The sequence below is a fragment of the Delphinapterus leucas genome, chromosome 9 (genome assembly GCF_059928025.1).
Source record: "Delphinapterus leucas isolate spDelLeu-1000000601 "Yukka" chromosome 9, BTC_Dleu_Yukka2, whole genome shotgun sequence".
NCBI lineage: Eukaryota > Metazoa > Chordata > Mammalia > Artiodactyla > Monodontidae > Delphinapterus > Delphinapterus leucas.
The window spans coordinates 56,732,261-56,751,117 of NC_143137.1; positions in this window are offsets into that span (position 1 = coordinate 56,732,261).

Consider the following 18,857-nt stretch of genomic DNA (forward strand, 5'->3'; position numbering starts at 1 on the left):
GGATAGGGAGGGTGAGAGGGAGACGCAAGAGGGAGGAGATATGGGGATATATGTTTATGTATAGCTGATTCACTTTGTTATACAGCAGAATCTAACACACCGTTGTAAAGCAATTATACTCCAATAAAGATGTTAAAAAAATAAAGTGATCAAAGTGGAGAAAGACACTAGTACTCTTAATTCTCTATAAATTGGTCCAGATAAGCATGGGACACAGTAGACAATAAAAACCCAGTTATCCTCCTTTTATACTCCTTGGAATTTAGGAGATTTCAGAAAATAACTTCATTCACCAGAAGTATATACCAACTAATAACAGACTCTGGGCTTGATGCAATTTCTTTTCCTTATTGATTACTGGATCTGTTAGGAAATGCTCAAGATATATTGCATTCTTACCCTTACCTAGAGGGAGAAATTTTATCTGCCTGGTATCTATGACTTTAGTTACAATGTCATGTCACAACTAAAAGTTGACTATATGGACAGAAAGCTTAGTATTTTGATCATTATCTTAGAGGGATTTCTGACTGATTGAAAAGTCTTTAAGGAACTCTCTAAGGAATGTTAAATTAGAGGTCTTTTCTTTTTTATAAATTATTTATTTTTGGCTGCATTGGGTCTTCGTTGCTGCGCGCAGCTTTCTCTAGTTGAGGCGAGCGGGGGCTACTCTTCGTTGTGGTGCGCGGGCTTCTCATTGTGGTGGTTTCTCTTGTTGCAGAGCTCGGGCTCTAGGCACATGGGCTTCAGTAGTTGTGGCACGTGGGCTCAGTAGTTGTGGCTTGCGGGCTTTAGAGAGCAGGCTCAGTAGTTGTGGTGCACGGGCTTAGCTGCTCCGCGGCATGTGGGATCTTCCCGGACCAGGGCTCGAACCCGTGTCCCCTGCATTGGCAGGCGGATTCTTAACCACTGCACCACCAGGGAAGCCCTAGAGGTCTTTTTAAGCAACATAATTTGTCTTACTGTAGTTTCTTTGCTCTCTCCCTCTAAGATAAAAACGGGATGAAAGTGTGAGGAGTCAAAAGTCAGTGGTTTGGGGAAGGTGTGACACTTTATTTGGGGGAAATCTGTTCACTGATTAGCTGGAAACATACCCACCTAGGAAGTGGAACCTCCTGGGGGTAAAATTCTTCTTACAGAGTATGCAGGAAATTGCAGACTTTGGAACATTCTTGCAGATGTGCAGATCCAGTCACATTTATTGTCTGATCTCTTATGAACAATTTTTAGAAATACAATTGACCCTTGACATGTTAGATTTTAAAATGTGCCATTTGGACCACTCGCAAGCAACCCAAAGGATCAAAAATGTGTGGTTTGCTGAGGTACAAATTTGAGTGATTTTCCAAACAAAACATTTAGTGAGAAGGATGGCATTATTTTACATGTTTGCATATCTCTTTAGTGACTGGCTTAATGAAGGCAACTGGATTCTTATATCTGCCTCTGCCTTCAGTCTGTTGAAATATATTGCTTTCGATTGAAGTATGTAAAGAAAATCTAGTCTCACAGATATGTACTAGAACATGGAATAGTGTTTTAGTAACTCTTTTGGATGGTTGTAGATTGTTTTCTTTGATTCATAACCTCTGGAAGGTTAAGTGTAATGCAGTCATTGTATTTATAGTTTTTGATGTTTCATCATTGCTAAGAAAATTCTTCATATGGTCTTAGAATTATAAAGCCAGAAAGAGCTTCATTTCAGATGTGGAAATCAAGACATAGCATGTGACAGAGATAGGATTCAGACTCCAAATTCATGATCATTACAGCAGGCTACACCTCACCTCAGGTTTACCCGTCATTGTTTTTTGTTGAAAGATACCCTTGTTTTTCAAGAAAGTGAAAATGTTACTTGTCAATTGTAATTTTAAGAATAATAGATACAAAATTTTATTTTTCCTCTCTGTTTCCCCCAGGTGGTTTCATGTTTTTGAAGAAAGTGAGTAAGAGATTCGGTTGGCTATTGCAGAATGGAGCATGCAGGACCCTCCATTTCTCTAACAGATAAGAGGTGCAGTACCACCCTTTAACCCCTAGTAAGCACTCAAATATTCGCCAAGCTTAGTAAGACTTGCCATAAATACCTAACAGACTGAAATTACCATCTGCAAAATGTTTTCCTGTGAGAGTGCATTATGCAGTTAAATTTATTCTGTGAAATTCTGTCAACTAGTAATTAATGTAACTAAAGTAGAAAATTTTTGTGGAATCGAAAATTGCTTTTAGTTGTACTATTGTTCGGGAAGAACAATTTAAGAACATCTGGATTCTGTGTTCTTAGCTCATCGTCCTAGTTTATTGTGTTGCTTTTATTCTCCTGTAGGTGGTAAAATAGTGATTCAAAGACTAAGGTAAAAATATAAATGTGACTCTCCTTTTTAGGTCCTTACTAGTAGAGAGGGGTATCTTTTGGAGATATTTAAAGGGCTGGATTATCAGCAACTTTGTAAATGTTTAGGATTCAGTACAACTCAATTTGGGTTTGGCTGTTTACTTACATCTGTAATTTTTGACATCGCATCCATTTTAGGGCTAACATAATGTGTTGATTTATGAGCACTCAAAAATCCACAAACATTATAAATGAATAAATAAGACAGAATATCAAGCGTGAAAAGTGTTTCTATTAATAAGGATAAGAATTTTGCTTTCAGCAAATGAAGTATGGCATGGGTTTACTTCCCCCAGCATCTGTTCAGAAGTCTCAGAATTTGAACACTTTGTGCATTCTCTCTTTTGCTCTGTGTTCCTCTTGGGAAAATTCCTTGAACTGTGACCTAGAGAAGGTGAGAGGTGGACTGGTCTTCTATTCAGACTAGTACATTTCCTTCTACTTAGCTGATATTTAAAATCTTAACTGGAAATAAGAATAGCTGCCTTCTCCTAGTCGGAATGCCTTTTGCCACCTACTAGTTGTGTGACACTGAGCAAGTTAGCTGTCTGAGCCTTACTTTTGTGATCCATAAAGTGGGAATAATATCTTCCTTGATAACGGTGTTTAAGGGGACTAGAAGAAATAGTGTATGTAAAGTACTTAGCATAATGTATGACCAAAGTAAAACCTCATTTATCATTACTGAAGAAAATTCTCCAGATGAAGCCATGTTCCTCCTTCCCTCCAGAAAGCATTCTGGCAGATGCCCATGGAATGCTGAATGCTCAGGGCTAGAAGCTACTCAAGAAGGTGTGGTCGAGGACCAACAGCATTGGCATCACCTGGGTGATCACCTGGTATCACCTTGGTAGAAATGCAGATTTTTAGGTCTCAACCCCAGACCTACTGAATAGGAGTCTGTATTTCAGTGATCCCCAGGTGATTCGTAAACACATTAAAGTTTAAACAGCACTGTGACAAGTACACCTGCTTAACAAGTGTTTGCTCCAAAACCATTTGATACCAGTTGCTCTTGCTTTTGTAATTACATAATTTAACTATCACATAAAGCTAAATAAGAGTGTGAAAAGGGCGAGTTGTTGTTTTTAAGAAAACTAAGTTAAATGCTTTAGAACAATAATAGTGAAGTAAGTGTGGGTGAGGCAACCATAAAGATTGGAAAAATGGTAAAGATCTGTAAGATTGTGAGCTCTGAGTTCTTCTCTTGCATGTTTTAGTTTCTAGATTTCACTGTAAAGAAGTTTAATACCACTTAGTCAGTGGCTGGGGCCACCCAGAAAAGAGTGTGTGCTCAGCCCAAAAGATGAGGGGGACCTGGAATTGACAGCTGCCAGCTAACTGCACATCTGGGCAGCCAGTCCTTTCTTACAGGGGAGAATCAAGGGGCACTCACGATGTCTGCCAGCATCTCCATCTGTTTCTTAAAAATGCAAACCTATGAATACTTGCATGGTATAAATAAATAAGCCTACGAGACCAATTTCTTATTTACTTTATTGAATGAAAACACCTACAAATGTGAAGACTTCGAACATCCCAAGTGCAAAAATTTATACACTTTAATGATGGCGTTTGAAACTTGACAAATAATCGTGCTCTATGCACACCAGTCTATAAATATAGTCAACAGTCGTCCCCAGAGCTGTGAAGTGACTCTTGACTGATTTTCAAATTATTGTGAATTTGCTAACTAATCAAAATTCTGAACACAAATTGGCTCGGTCAGGATGCATGATGCACGGTGCACATCTAAACCACCAAGGAAATATCCGAGCGGCTTTAGGAATTCGTCTTCCATCATCTCTAGTACGTTTTACAGACCACAAATAACCAATGGAGAAGGGTGTTTCTCTGTAGCATCTATCACAATCTCAAGCTTTCTTACATAAAGGCAAACTGATGTGGTAAAAAAGAGTGATGCTTGAAGTGAGAAGGCCTGTGTTTGAGAATGGCCTCTGTCATTCAGTTCCTGAGTTAATGTCATTGGGGATTGGTGGTCACAACGTCTACCTCACAGAAACTTGGGAGGGATTAAGGAAGTGGATTTGTTGACTCCCTACAATAAGTCAGTAATGTTATTACATTTACTTATCATCTGGTTTAATTCTTGAAATGCTGTGAAGTTAGATATCTACATTTAATAGAAGAGGAATATGACACAGAGTTGCTAAGTGGCAGAGGTCAAATTTGAACCAGATTCTCTCCAATACTAGAAGGTGTGTTCTTTTCTTTATACCAGCCTGCCTCCAAATAAGTTTGTGAAATTCATGTACATATATGTTAGTTAGTATTATAAATTGAATGTCAAAATAGCACTCTTTATGTCTCAGTTTTGAGACAAGAACAATATGATAGGTGTCCAGTAACCCTACAGAATATCCTAAAGCACAAGGTTAGCTCACACTGGAGGTCCCAAGAGATTATAAATTAGTTTTCCAACAAGATAGTTTCTGTCACTTACTTTGAGAGTTTAAAAGAGTTGTGGTAGAGAGACCTTGGGAGAAAGGATTTATTTGGAGAGTTGTAAATATTCAAGACCCCCAGCTTCCCCCTGCCCGCCCCCACCAATGGCAGAAGGAAGATGGTTGTTTCCTCCCCATCAAAACCAAATTAGAAATGCTGAAAGGAGAACCATTCAGAGAAGAAAACTTGGTATGCTTAAAGAAGCTTAAGGAAAGAAGACTGAAGTCTGACCTTCACCAAAAATCCTATCATTGCGTGACTGCTTGAAGCTGTCCTGCCTGATGGCGGCAAAGAGGTTTCTGTGCTTTCACTTTTTTTTTTTTTTTTTTTTGCGGTACGCCGGCCTCTCACTGTTGTGGCCTCTCCCGTTGCGGAGCACAGGCTCTGGACGCGCAGGCCCAGCGGCCATGGCTCACGGGCCCAGCCGCTCTGCGGCATGTGGGATCTTCCCGGACCGGGGCACGAACCCGTGTCCCCTGCATCGGCAGGCGGACTCTCAACCACTGCGCCACCAGGGAAGCCTGTGCTTTCACTTTTAGTGGTGTGTGTTCTCCAGGAACCAATATGGACCTATATGGAAGGGAACCAGCCTGGGGTGAAGAAGTGACCCTACCAGAGGGAGTGGATGATGGGAGAATATCCATAAGCTGAGAGAATGTCAACCACTAAGAGAATGAATCCTCCAAGCCTTCCTCAACCCCCTGGTCCAGTAAAGGGAACCTCCAATAGAGGGTAGGGCCTCTGAGGAATCTGCACTAGAAATAACCAGAAAACTGTAGGCCCCACACATCCAGAGGCAATAAAGACAGATCACAGATGTGCCTACCATGAAAACCTCTTTTCACCAAACTCTGCCCTCCCTGGGCTCACAAACATCAGCTAGTGTGATGGTGGGGGAGAGATACTGATCAACAGCTGCCATGCCTTTGCTGTAATCTGCTCTGCCAGATTCCAGGACCGAGGGACTGTGATTATTACACTGTCCTGAACATTTTAATTCCTTAAATGTGATTACTCTTGTGAATGAAAAGGTACTTTCCTAAAGCATCATCCAGCAGTGGGGAAGAACCAGTTTAAAGAATGAGTTTAAAGGAAATGATAAGAAGGAGTGAAAGTGCTTGTGATTTTTCCCTACAGAGGGCAATTCATTCACATACAGGCTTTATTATTATCTAAATAATAGTGGACTATATAATATAGATCTCTATATAATAATAGTGGTCTAAATAAAAGTGGACTTGGTGCCGTTCCTCATTCATATTCAGCATGTTTGGGTGATGTAAAGGCCAGCTGATTGAGACTTCCTGGTGTGAAATTAGAGACCTGGAAAGAATGTTTATGATGACCCAGTGTCTAAGACCTAGCCCAGCGCCTGGCATCTTACAAATATCAAACATTCAATAAACACTTGTTGAATTGAATGTAGTCCAAGATCCTCGTTTTACAGTTTCAGAAAGGGATGTTCAGAGAGGTGAGGTGACAAGGTCAGATAACTAGTCAGGGACAGAACCGAGACCTTCTATCAAACAATGGCCCTCTTGTTGCTTCTCCCCTCTGGGGTAAGCTCCTTCAGAAAACTCAATTATAAGTCCAGGTAGATAATAAGCCTCCAAAACTTGGACTTAACAAAGTTTTATTTCTTGCATGTGCTACAGGGATGATGTGGGCTAGGTGGGGGCTGTGCTGTGGGGACACCAGGTTGTCAGAGGTTCCACCATATTAGGTTGCTGCCATCTCAACATGCTACTTCTAGAATTGCTGCAGCAGAGGAAGAGAGCAATGGAGAAGGCACACTGTCATTTAACCCTCTTGAACTGAAAGTGACACATGTCATTTTCCACTCTTAGGGCATTGGCCAGAATTAGCACATGGTCCCACTTTCCTACAAGAGTACTGGGAAATCTTCCAATGTACCCATAACAGAGAGGAGAAATTAATATGATGACATAGTAATTGTTACCACATCCAGAAGTGGAAACTCACTTTAACTTTTGTTCTCCTATCTAAAGTTTGTTTTCCTGTCAAAACTGAGAAATGATCTCTGTCAATTGCAAGGCCACAAGGGAGAATGGTTGCTGAATGGTGAAGTCAAAATATCTCTTTAGAAGGTTTCTGTGTGCTGTGTATAAGTTCATTCCTGCTGAAGAAATTGCTGCAAAAGACACATTGCAGCCACATACTAGAGCAATCTATTAGAGCAGTCTATAGTGCTGATCTGGCAAAAGGAAGTCCTGTGGTGAGACGTTTTGTTGACAGGTGTTATATCTTATTTGGAATGGAGGTTTTCCAGCCAAAAATAGGCCCAGTATTCTGATAACCAAATTGCCTCCCAGAAGGAAGAATGCATTTATTTTAACAAATAATATAGTCTCACAATGAATGGCTTCATTTCAAAACTTTCAAAATGTGGATCTTATTTATTTTTCTAAGGAAGAAACTTTCTGTAAAACAAACTCCTACTGCTTCAGTTACAATGACTAAACACTTTTGTTGTTTGAAAGTGTCATAGAGAGACATGAGACAAGAAATTAGGGGCTGAATGGAAATGTGATATGAATAAAATGGGGATGAGGATTGGGTTTTTCTCTTGCAATCTCTTTGAATCACAAACAGCTCAATATTTTTATTACAAACATCTTTTGGTGCTTATAAATATTTTTGATAAAGTGAAAAATAGAAACTTATCAATAGGAGCACCTAAATATGTAAAGCAAATATTAACACACCTCAAGGGAGAAATAGACAGCAATATAATAGTAGTGTGGGACTTTGATACCTCACTTAACTGATGGATAGACCATCCAGACAGAAAATCAATAAGGAAACATTGGACTTAAATGACAGGTAGATTTAACAGGCATATACAGACCATTCCATCCAAAAGCAACAGGACACATTCTTCTCAAGTGCACATGGAACATTCCCCAAGATAGATCATATGTTAGGCCACAAAACAAGTCTTAATAAATTTAAGAAGATTGAAATCATATCAAATATCTGTTCTGAACACAATGGTATGAAAATAGAAATCCATTAGAAAAAGAAAACTAGAAAATTCACAAATATATGGAGGTTAAACAATGTATTATGAACATATTACTGATCAAAGGATCAAAGAAGAAATCAAAAGAGAAATAAAAAATACTTTGAGACAAATGAAAATGGAAATACAGCATACCAAAACTTATGGGGTGCAGCAAAAGCAGTTCTAAGAGGGAATTTCATAGTGATAAATGCCTGCCTCAAGAAACAAAGATCTCAAGGAGCCTAACTTTACACCTTATGGAACTAGAAATATAAGAACAAATGAAGCCCAAAATTAGTAAAAGGAAGGAAATAGCAAAGATCAGAGCAGAATTAAATGAGATAGAGACTAAAAAGACAATAGAAAAGATCAATGAAACTAGGAGCTGTTTTGAAAAGATAAAGGAAATTGACAAAACTTTTGCTAGACCCATTAAGTAAAAAAGAGAGGATTTAAACAATCAGAAATAAAAGTGGAGTTATTACAATTGATACTACAGAAATACAAAGGATCATAAGAAACTAGTATGAACAATTATATGCCAACAAATTGGACAACCTGGGAAAAATGGATAAATTGCTAGAAACATACAACCTACCAAGACTGAATCAAGAAATAGAAAATCTGGACAGACTAATTACTAGTAAGAAGACTGAATCACTATCAAAAACCTTCAAAACAAAACAAACAAACAAAAAGGAAACAAAGTCCAGGACCAGAAGGCTTCACTGGTGAATTCTACCAAACATTTAAAGAAGAATTAATACCAATCTTTCTCAAACTCTTCCAAAAATAGAAGAGGAGGAAACACTTCCAAACTCATTTTACAAGGCCAGCATTACCCTGATACCAAAATCAGACAAGGATGCTGTAAGAAAAGAAAATTACAGACCAATATCTTTGATGAATATAGATGAAAAAATCCTCAACAAAATATTGACAAACTGAATCTAACAATACATTAAAAGGCTTCTACTCCAAAGAATAGTGAAGATGTGGAAATTGATTCTATTTTTTTTTCATTCTGTAGTATCCATGTATAGTTGAAGGTTCCTGAGGAATAATTAAATAATAATTGGGACTGTCATAATAGCTACAATAGAAAGCTTTATCACTGGGTTCCCTATATCTATTTTGAAGAAGAAGAAATCCTTGCCCATCAGATATCTGTACTTGCATAGTTTGTTAGAGATATTTGAGTTGCATTTCTTTTTTAGAGCAAAAAGAGTTGACAAGTCAAACTCATAGAAACAGTAGAATGGTGATTGCTGGGGACTGGGGGATGAAGGAAATGGGGAGATGTTGGTCAAAGGGTACAAACGTCCACCTATAAGATGAATAAATTCTAGTGTACAGCATGGTGGCTATAGTTAACCAACTATATTATGTACTTGAAAGTTGCTAAGTCTATGTGACTCTGCGAATTTCTTTTTATTTACTCTTCTTGGCTTTGTTGGGCTCCTTGTGTCTGTGGATTGATGTGTTTCAAGTTTATGGAAAATTCTAAGCCATTATCTCTTGAGATATTACTTGCAACCCATTCTCTTTCTCCATTTTGTTTGGTGGAGCTCTGGTTAAATATGTATTAGACCTTCTCACATTGCTTAGCTTCTCTTCTACCTGTTTCTTCTATCTATGTGTGAACTCTGGATATTTTCTTCTCACTTTTCTTTCAGTCCATGAATCCTCTATATCTATGCCTAATCTATCAAACTCATCTACTGTCTCTCAGATATTATTATCTTTTTTATCATAGAAATTATATTTGATTCTTTTTAAGAGGTAGAGATAAAGGCTTACCTTTATTTTTCTTCCAGTTTTATTGAGATATAATTGACATACAGCACTATAATTTTAAGGAGTATGCTTTTAATAATTTTTATTCCTTGCAGATATCTTCAACCTTTTATATACGTTTAAACAATGTCAGCGAAGTTGTTTTATAATCTACATAGCAAGTTCAACATCTAATGTCTTGGCAAGTCTGTTTTTTTCCCAGCTCTTCATGAAGTCTAGTCCCTACGTGCCTAGTCATCTTTGACTATGTGCTGTACAGCATATTTGATTTTTTTTTTTTGACTACTGACAAAGTTTGCACTTACACTTTTTAAAAATAGAACACTTGAGATTGCTTTTGCCAGGCACATGTGCATAAGTAAGGAACTCAAATATTTCTGGAGAACTAGGTTCAGGAGTTGAAATTCCCTAGTTTATCCTGATGAGTGGAATGGGATATAATTCCATAAGAGTTACTTTAATTCACCCTCATCCTGAATCCTGATGGTGTAGCCTTTTGGGGATGTCAGATCATTGTGGGGAGGGGTTTTTTCCTAATTATTAGTAATCTCTCTTCTTTGTATGTCAGAATTGAGGTTCACGTTGACAAATGCCCTCAGTGTGCAAGTGCCTTATTATCTTTCTGGGTTATTATTTTCCCTTCGCTTTTGATTTTGTGTTTTGTTTCTTTCTTGTTTTCACTTTTATGTTTTTAACAGATAATTTTAATATTTTATCAAGATTTTTATCTGTTTTCTGAGATAGACTTAACCTGAATTATCTAATCAACTATTAACAGAAATAAGAATTCCAGCTGTGCATATTTCTTCAAAATGTGCAGCATCTTGCTCAGAGAGCTTCATGGATACCAGGCTGATTTCTTTAGATGCTCTTTTTTCCCTTCCTCATGAGGTCCATTATTGGTTTTACAGGCAGATCAGTGATTTTTTCATACATTCTCAACATACAATTCTGGTCTTCCACTGCTTCAGTAGTTGAGCTTTTTAAAAAATATATATGAGGCATCACATCTTTCTATTGCTCTGGTCTCTCCAACTTTCTGTAACATCCATGTGACAGTACTTCTCTATTTGTGTTAATATTTCGATTCACTTTGTTACTCTTACACTTCACATCCTTGTAGGATATAAGAATTGTTTCTTTCTTCCCAGATAATTTCCCATGAAACATGGGAAACGTGTCCTCTTCTTCTCTTATGGTCTTGCTTTATCTGTCAGCCTGGGGTCCTCTGGAGAAAGTTTTGGAGCTGTATCTGGGCACTATTATCCCTCTCTTCCTCATTTTTCAGTTCAAAGATTTCTTGGTTTTGCCAGTAGGTTTTCTGCCCAATAGAATCCTCTCAGCCTTTAGGATGGGCAGGCAGGCCCTCAGTAGGGACCCAGTGTACTGATGCATTGATAATAAGATTCAGAAAACCAAATTCTATTTTTCATGGATATCCTCAAATTGAACTCTTCTCATTCTACCTTCTTTCTCTGAGAAAGCTACTACCATCATTTGGAAGAAGAAATGAAAATCACCAGTGCTTCCATGACCCTCAGCCTCTTACCTAAAACCTTCTGACAGGGAACATTTTTTATGACATTAGTATTCATTCCTATGGGAGTATGAGTATGTCTGATGCATTTAATGAGCCTTAGCAAGATTTTCTTCAGGGCTTAGACATATGCTCTAAGAAGCCAATTATCTTAGGGCACATTGCGATGTCAGGAAAGAAATCTACTGCAACTATTGCAAGGAAAAGAGGGATTAATTGTAAGAATACAAGGCAGTATTATAGAATCCAATCGGAAAAACAGCCAGGTCACTTGGAAGATAGAAAGTAACCAGGCGGCTACTTTTTCCATCTCTGTCTTGCTCTCTCTCATCATGGTCCCCTGTCTCCATTCTCTCAGCTTCTCTATTCTCCTGATGTTCTTTCTTATTTATCAGTGCATATATGGCTAAAAATGGCGGCTTAGTTTAGGTGTCTGCCTGCGTTTCTTTATTTTATTTTGTAATTAAAATTTTTAATTGAAGTATAGTTGCTGTACAATATTATATAAGTTACAGGTGTACAATATAGTGATTCACAAGTTTTAAAGGTTATACTCCATTTATAGTTATTATATAATATTGGCTATATTCCTTCTGTTGTACAATGTATCCTTGTAGCTTATTTTATACCTAATATTGATAGCTTGTACTTCTTAAACCCCCATAATGGCCCTCCCCTTTTCCCTCTCCCCACTGGTAACCACTAGTTTGTTCTCTATATCTGTGAATCTGCTTTTTTGTTGTATTCACTAGTTTGTTGTATTTTTTTAGATTCCACATATAAGTGATATGTGACTTATATTCCACATATGTCAGACAGAAAGACTTTGTCTTACTTATTTCACTTAGCATTATGCCCTCCAAGTCTACCCATGTTGCTGCAAATGGCCAAATTTCATTCCTTTTTATGGCTGAGTAATATTCGATTGTATACATATATACCACATCTTCTTTATCCATTCATCTGTTGATGGACACATAGGTTGCTTCCATATCTTGGCAATTGTAAATAGTACTGCTATGAACATTGGGGTGCATGTATCTTTTCGTATTAGTGTTTGGAGGGGGGGTGGATATAAACCCAGGAGTGGAATTGCTCAGTCATGTGGTAGTTCTATTTTTAGTTTTTTGAGAAACCTCCATACTGTTTTCCACAGTGACTGCACCAATTTACATTCCCACCAACAGTGTAGGAGGGTTCCCTTTTCTCCACATCCTTGCCAACATTTGTTATTTGTGTTCTTTTTGATGACAGCCATTCTCACAGAATGTGCTGTGGCAAAGACAGTGAGATCATCTGGTCTAAACATAGAAGACAGATTCTCTTAGATGGTAGTATAGATGAAGAGGTAGTGATTGGTTTATCAGTAGATCAACATATTCACTGTTATGGAATGTAGAGACACTTATCCACTTTTTAAATGCATGAAGTGTCTTCCTTGATTCAGTTATTTTAACACATATACTAAGGGCAGAGATAGGCAGGTTATTTCTTGTTATTAATTGACTTGTAGATTTGTGCGTTTTTAGGTTGTTGTCATTGCTGACTAAATGCTTCAGTTTCACCCTCCCTGACCACATGGCTATCACACAAATCAGATCAAGAGTTACCTTTTCTATGTGTGTTTTTCTAGTCACTAAGTTCTAAACTTTGTCTTTGCTTCCATTCTGAACTTTCAGGATTATTTTCTTCTTTCTAGTCTTCCAATGAACTGGAAGAGGGTTGCCTTCTCCCAAATAGGGGTACCTGCTTGCTCCTAAAATATATATTATCTGTGAGACTTTTGAATCAGACAAACCTAACACCCACTTTTCAGGTTCCCCTCTCACAAGATGCGGTGTGGATCCTGATGGTTCTCCCTGGAAACAGTCTTATTCCCATGTCTAATAGTGTCATTGTTCTAGTAACTACTTCTCTGCTAACTAAAGAGTCTGTGGATATCTTCATATGCTTTTTAACTTTTTGGATGACTTCTTCTATAACCTGCCTTTGCATAGCCCATGTCAATATTTTTCTTATTGATTTACTGGAGTTCTTTCTATGTTCTAGACATTAACTCACTATTAGTTTTATCTTCATTCTAACATTTGTCTGTTTAACAAGGGACACTATTCCTTATTGATCAGGTGTCTATTTTGATGTAAACAAATTCTTTTTTTTTGGTCTTTTGGTTTATGTTATTTGTTTAAGAAATCTTTTCTGCCCTCAAGCTATTTGTTTGTACATTGTTTTTGTAAATGCATGTATTTATCTTTCACAATTAGCTCTTGATCTCCCTGGAATCTACCTTTTTATGTAGGATTAGTAAGAGATCCAGTTTTATTTTTCTCCATGTTGTGAGCCAGTTTTTCCAACATTGTCAAGGTAATTTCTCACGCAACATTTTTCTTCGTGTGTGTGCGTGTGTGTGTCTGTGTGTGTATGCTTGCTTTTACTCCATTGCTCACCTTCTGTTTCTTGTAGAATAAACATATCTAAAGTTTAAGTATCCTTCAAGGAACAGCTTTCGGTGTGTCCCATAAAATTAGAGATGTAATGCTTTCCTTATCTAAATAGCATTAATAGTTAAAAACTAACATGGCACTAATATAAGACAGTCAACATTCTATAATCTTTATTTATTTATTTTGGCCACACCGTATGGCTTGCGGGATCTCAGTTCCCCAACCAGGGACTGAACCCAGGCCATGAAAGTGAAAGTCCGGAATCCTAACCACTAGGCCAGCAGGGAACTCTCTATAATCTTTAATATCCTTTTGAAAGTCAATATTGTACAGAAATATTTATTGTTTCCAACATCAGATTGTTTAACTTACAATTTTGTTATTAATTTTTAATTTTATTGCATTATGGTCAGAGATCCTCTGAGTGATGTTAATCCTTTGGAATTAATAGAGGTTTCCTTTGTAGTCTTAAATATGGCTGTTTTTGTAAGTATTCTGTGTGTACTCAAAAAAGAATGCATGTTTCCTGTTTGCTGAGCATATAGTTTGATATCTTTAATAGTTTGAGTTTGGTGATTGTATTTTCCAGATATTTTATAACACTTCTAATATTTTATTTGCATGATCTATTAGATTCTGAAACAAGGATGTTAAAATATTCAGCTACAATTGATAAGTCATCTATTTCTTCCTGAAGTTGTCTTAGTGTTGTTTGGTGTATTTTGCAGCTGTATTTTAAGGTGCATATGAGTTTATAATGGTTATAATCTTCTTGTTTGATTATCCCTTTTTCTAATACATAATTTTCTTTCTGTTCTTTATGCTTTTTTGCCTTATTAAATTCTACTTCGTCATATATATATATTTATCATTTAATATTTATATTTTAGTTCCTTTCATATTAGGCTCTTTAACCTTGTGATTTTTTTTTTTTTTTTTTTTGAGCAGCACTGTGCAGCATGTGGTATCTTAGTTCCCCGATCAGGGATGGAACCCGTGACCCCTGCAGTGGAAGCGTGCAGTCCTAACCACTGCGGAATGCCAGGGGATTCCGTTAGTCAGATATTGAGAGGATCTCACATTTCTTTTGGTTCATGTTTCCCTAGCATAACTTTCCCATCTATGTTTAATATTTAATTTTCTTTTTGTCTTAGGTGTGTCTCTTGTTGCCTGTACATTGTGGGGCTTTAGTTTTTCACTCCAATATGGGACTATCTGTTTTTAATTGGTGACCAAGCCCACTGTATTATAATTAATCTTATATTAAGATATTTCACACATTTTATGGCCCATAGTCATGTTTACTCACCCATATTGCTTTCTTAGCTATCCAGATCTCTATTTCCTCCCCTAAAAGAGAAAGCTTTAGGCTGCTCTCTTGTCATGTTGATCTTGCCCCAGTCTTGTCAATATTAATAAGATTTTAGTTTGGGGTATTTATTTGGCAATCTTTGAGTTTTTCTTATTTGAGGTCTTTTAATCTTTCTTTAATCCTGGAGGATTTAAACAGTATTTTTTCAAATATTCCCCCTCTCTATTTTCATTTTTTGGTCTCCTTTTGGGACTCCTTTTGTCCAGGTGTTGGATAGAGACACTTTCATAGCCACTTTGTAGAATTATGAGCCTACAGATCCATCTTACTGGCTTTGATTTCCCCTTTGGGCTATTCTAAATAATGCCCATTCTTTTTTTTGAGAACTACTAACTAGGTTTTACAAGTCATGCAGCAACATGTCAGGGGAAATCTTTGCCTGACTAATAGAGTAATGGTGGCTATAGCCTGTTTTGATTTACAAAAAGCTGTTGAAGATTCCAACTGAGCCTATTGGGAAAAAAAAATACTGGCTTATGTGGCTCTGGATGAAGGGAAGGAACTGACAGCTGTCTTACTCTGGGTATAGAATGTCCACCATTGAGGACAGGTCTTATTTAGCATTTTGCAGTAGAAAATTATTCCTGGTTTTCAGACTTAGTTTTTTAAAAAAATGAGTCACCTCTATCCCTTTCAGTGGGACCAGCCTCCCAACCCTGCACACCCTTTCACTAGGTGCCTGAGTGAAAGCTCAGCTGCAGGGTGAAGTCTCTTATCTCTGCTCCCAGTTAGATGACCCCTATCTGGCCAGTCTCCTCAGCTCTGACTCATTTGCTTGAGCAGGAAACAGTAATCAAGAATGAACTTGACAGATTTGACTTGGGCTCTGATGCTCACTTTGACCCTCCTTATTCCCAAGCCCCTTTGATACCAGCTTCTATGGCTTGGAGTACTATCCTCCTGACTCTGTAGTTCACCTAGGCCTCATTGCACCTACTATTCCAGGTACAAGTGCTCCTTGGGTCCCCTCTGGTGCACTGCGGCCAGGATCTAAACCAATCTGGTTAGCCCGGTTTGCATCTCCACCAGGGAAGGGCATCCTACAAAATGTGGCAACACTCTTAGTAGGAAACAAAAAGTACTGAACAAGAGCTTTTGCCAGTCCTGCAAGGTGGCAATTTAAAAAGCCAGAGGCATTGGGCACTCTTGATTCAAACCCTAGCTCAGCCACTTACTAGCTGTGTGACTGTGGTGGGCATGTTATTCGACTTGGCTTCCACTTAGTTTTCTCATACCTAAAATGGGGGTAAAATCAGGTTTGGCTGTTATAAAGAAGGGGTAAGCTAATGTCCATAGGTTTAATTGACTATGGTGTTTCAATGATTGGTGTTCTTGTTTTCTTCTCAAATCATCTCCATTTGAGGGATGTTCTTCATAAATTCTCTGTAACTTCATATTAAGCCTCACAATATCCCCCTTGTGACGAGCAGCATACAGAAGCTATAATGCTGCGTGCAGTGGAGAAGTGCTATATCCAGAGAAATGCTTGCTGCCCTGAGAATTAACCACCTATCCTGCTGGGTGAAGATTTCGAGGGCTTGCAGCTGGATGTCTGTTTCAGCCTGAGAGACCAATGTCCTAGTTTTGATTAGCCAGTCTGGCAGGGTTGGATGGAAACAGATGTCCTGACCTATTCTAAATGTTTTTTTTTTTCATTAGAGACTTCTCCGTTGGTTTTTATTGAATATGTACTTAGCACTTCACCAGTAACACTCTGAGATTTTATTTGGAGGTGATTTCTCCAAATTAAAATGAGATATTAAGTCTCTCAAGTAAAGGAGACTGCAGTGACATGCAGTGGCATTGCTGGTCAATCAGTGAAGAGTGAGACAGTTTTGAGTGTCAGTGGAAGGGTTTCTAGGTAGAATGCATTGGATGTCTGTGAATGGAAAATGGACATGGATTAGTGACCTAAGAGACTGGCTGGTCAATGCTGAAGATAATGGAAAATCTCTGAAATCTTTCAGAGGTGTTTGCTAATCCAAATGAAGGAAGATATGATATTAGAATCGCTTCCTGACCTAAGTTAGCTTAGTTTCAATGGCCATGTTTTCCCTCCTTCAATGCTTATTTTTCACAGATATTAAACATGTTAATTCTATGTCCAGAAGAACAAAAACCATCAAAAATACTGTTTTAAATTTTCAAATGTGGTTTCTTTCTTAGTCTTCACACGCACGTATTATCATCCTTTTTCTTTATGCTTCCAGCTAATTCCCCACCCTCCCTCCCCACCTCATACAAATTATCTATGGATTGGTTCAGTAAAATTAATTTTCCTAAGCTTAAGTTAGGAGCGAGGCACCTGTTTCCATTCTCAAAATAACAAATGACCATTTCTTTCTGAGCTTTCTAAATATGCTTTTCTAAATATGTCTTCTGATCCATCCTCTTCATGAATAACCTTATTTTAAACTCTAAGTGTTAACTCCAACCATAAGATGTTGAACTGTAACCTAGCCAATGAAAGAATTACTACTTTAGACCTTATCATCAAGAAAATGAGTCCTTGCTAAGGCTTTATGCAGAGATCTTGTTCTGAGAATACTACTTATAACTTAGCTGTCCCACCCAGCACTAATGTGGAGAAAAGGTCACACGCAGCTACCACCTCCAACCCCATGTGTGTGTGCTTCCGCTCCAAAGATATCAGTGGCTATGGTTTAAGGGTATGGGTTCACTTGGCAGGTTTGACACAAAGAACTCTGTCATGATGACTTATTGTATAGCCGAATGAAAGGTGTATGAAACATCTGTTGCATCAATGACAATGAATGCAGGAATGAATGAGAAGGGTTGGAGATCCATGATGACAGCATTTCTATCATTTCTTTTCCAACATCTTTCCCTCCTCCAGGAACCATGATATCCACGTGTATCCAAAGGCCAGTCTTGGATCAAAGCAGGTGGGCAGCTGACCCTCTGAGTTCCAGTTACCCTGTGGAAGAATCAGATTTTACGGTATGACGGGAAATTATTTTTGTTCTTCAGTATCACGAGGGTAAGGATATTTGTTTCTCCCAGTGGAACACAAAGGGAAAAATGTAGCCCTGATGTATCCTTTCTGAAAAAGTTCCCCAGATCTCCTGAGGCCAACAATTCTGGTTGCTGTCACGTAGTATGAAGACCCTACAAATTGCTCCTGTCCCCCTGTATTAATTCATCATAGTTCTCATTTATTCCTCATTTCCAGACCTGAAAATCTTTCCAGTAGTGGCCTTTATGCATTCTAATGATATTTAATTAGTTGCCTTTAATCCAGCCAAAACGATCTTAAAAATCAATGATTGTAACGATTCTAATGATCTGATGTGATGTTGAACAGTTCATGTCTGGTCCCACAATAGTGGAAAAAAAAAACCCAAACAAACAAAAACCCCAAGAATGATAAAAGAATGTGATATTTTCTTACCCTAGCTTTCTTTGCTGTGCTGCCCAAACTTATACAATATAGATTGCCACTTGCGTGTGGTTTTGCTTTAGCAAGGGTATGAGAACTGTGCTTTGGAGGGTCTAGTCAAATTGAAGACGGAAGATGGTTGCACTGACAAAGATAATAACCCTGATGTTTCGCATATGGTTTTCTAACCTATATTTTTGGATTATCTTGCCTTCTCCTGTAATACAAGCAGGATGTGATGTCAGCATCCCACGGCTGAAATGAAACAGAATATGGAATGAGTTTAAGAGATGAGATGAATGAATGAAAAGATGAAGAATGTTTCTTTAGAAAAATATGCACATATACAACTTTTTGCTTATCACATACTCTGTATTAATTCATACATGGATGTAGCATAAGCATTTCACATAATTTTGGC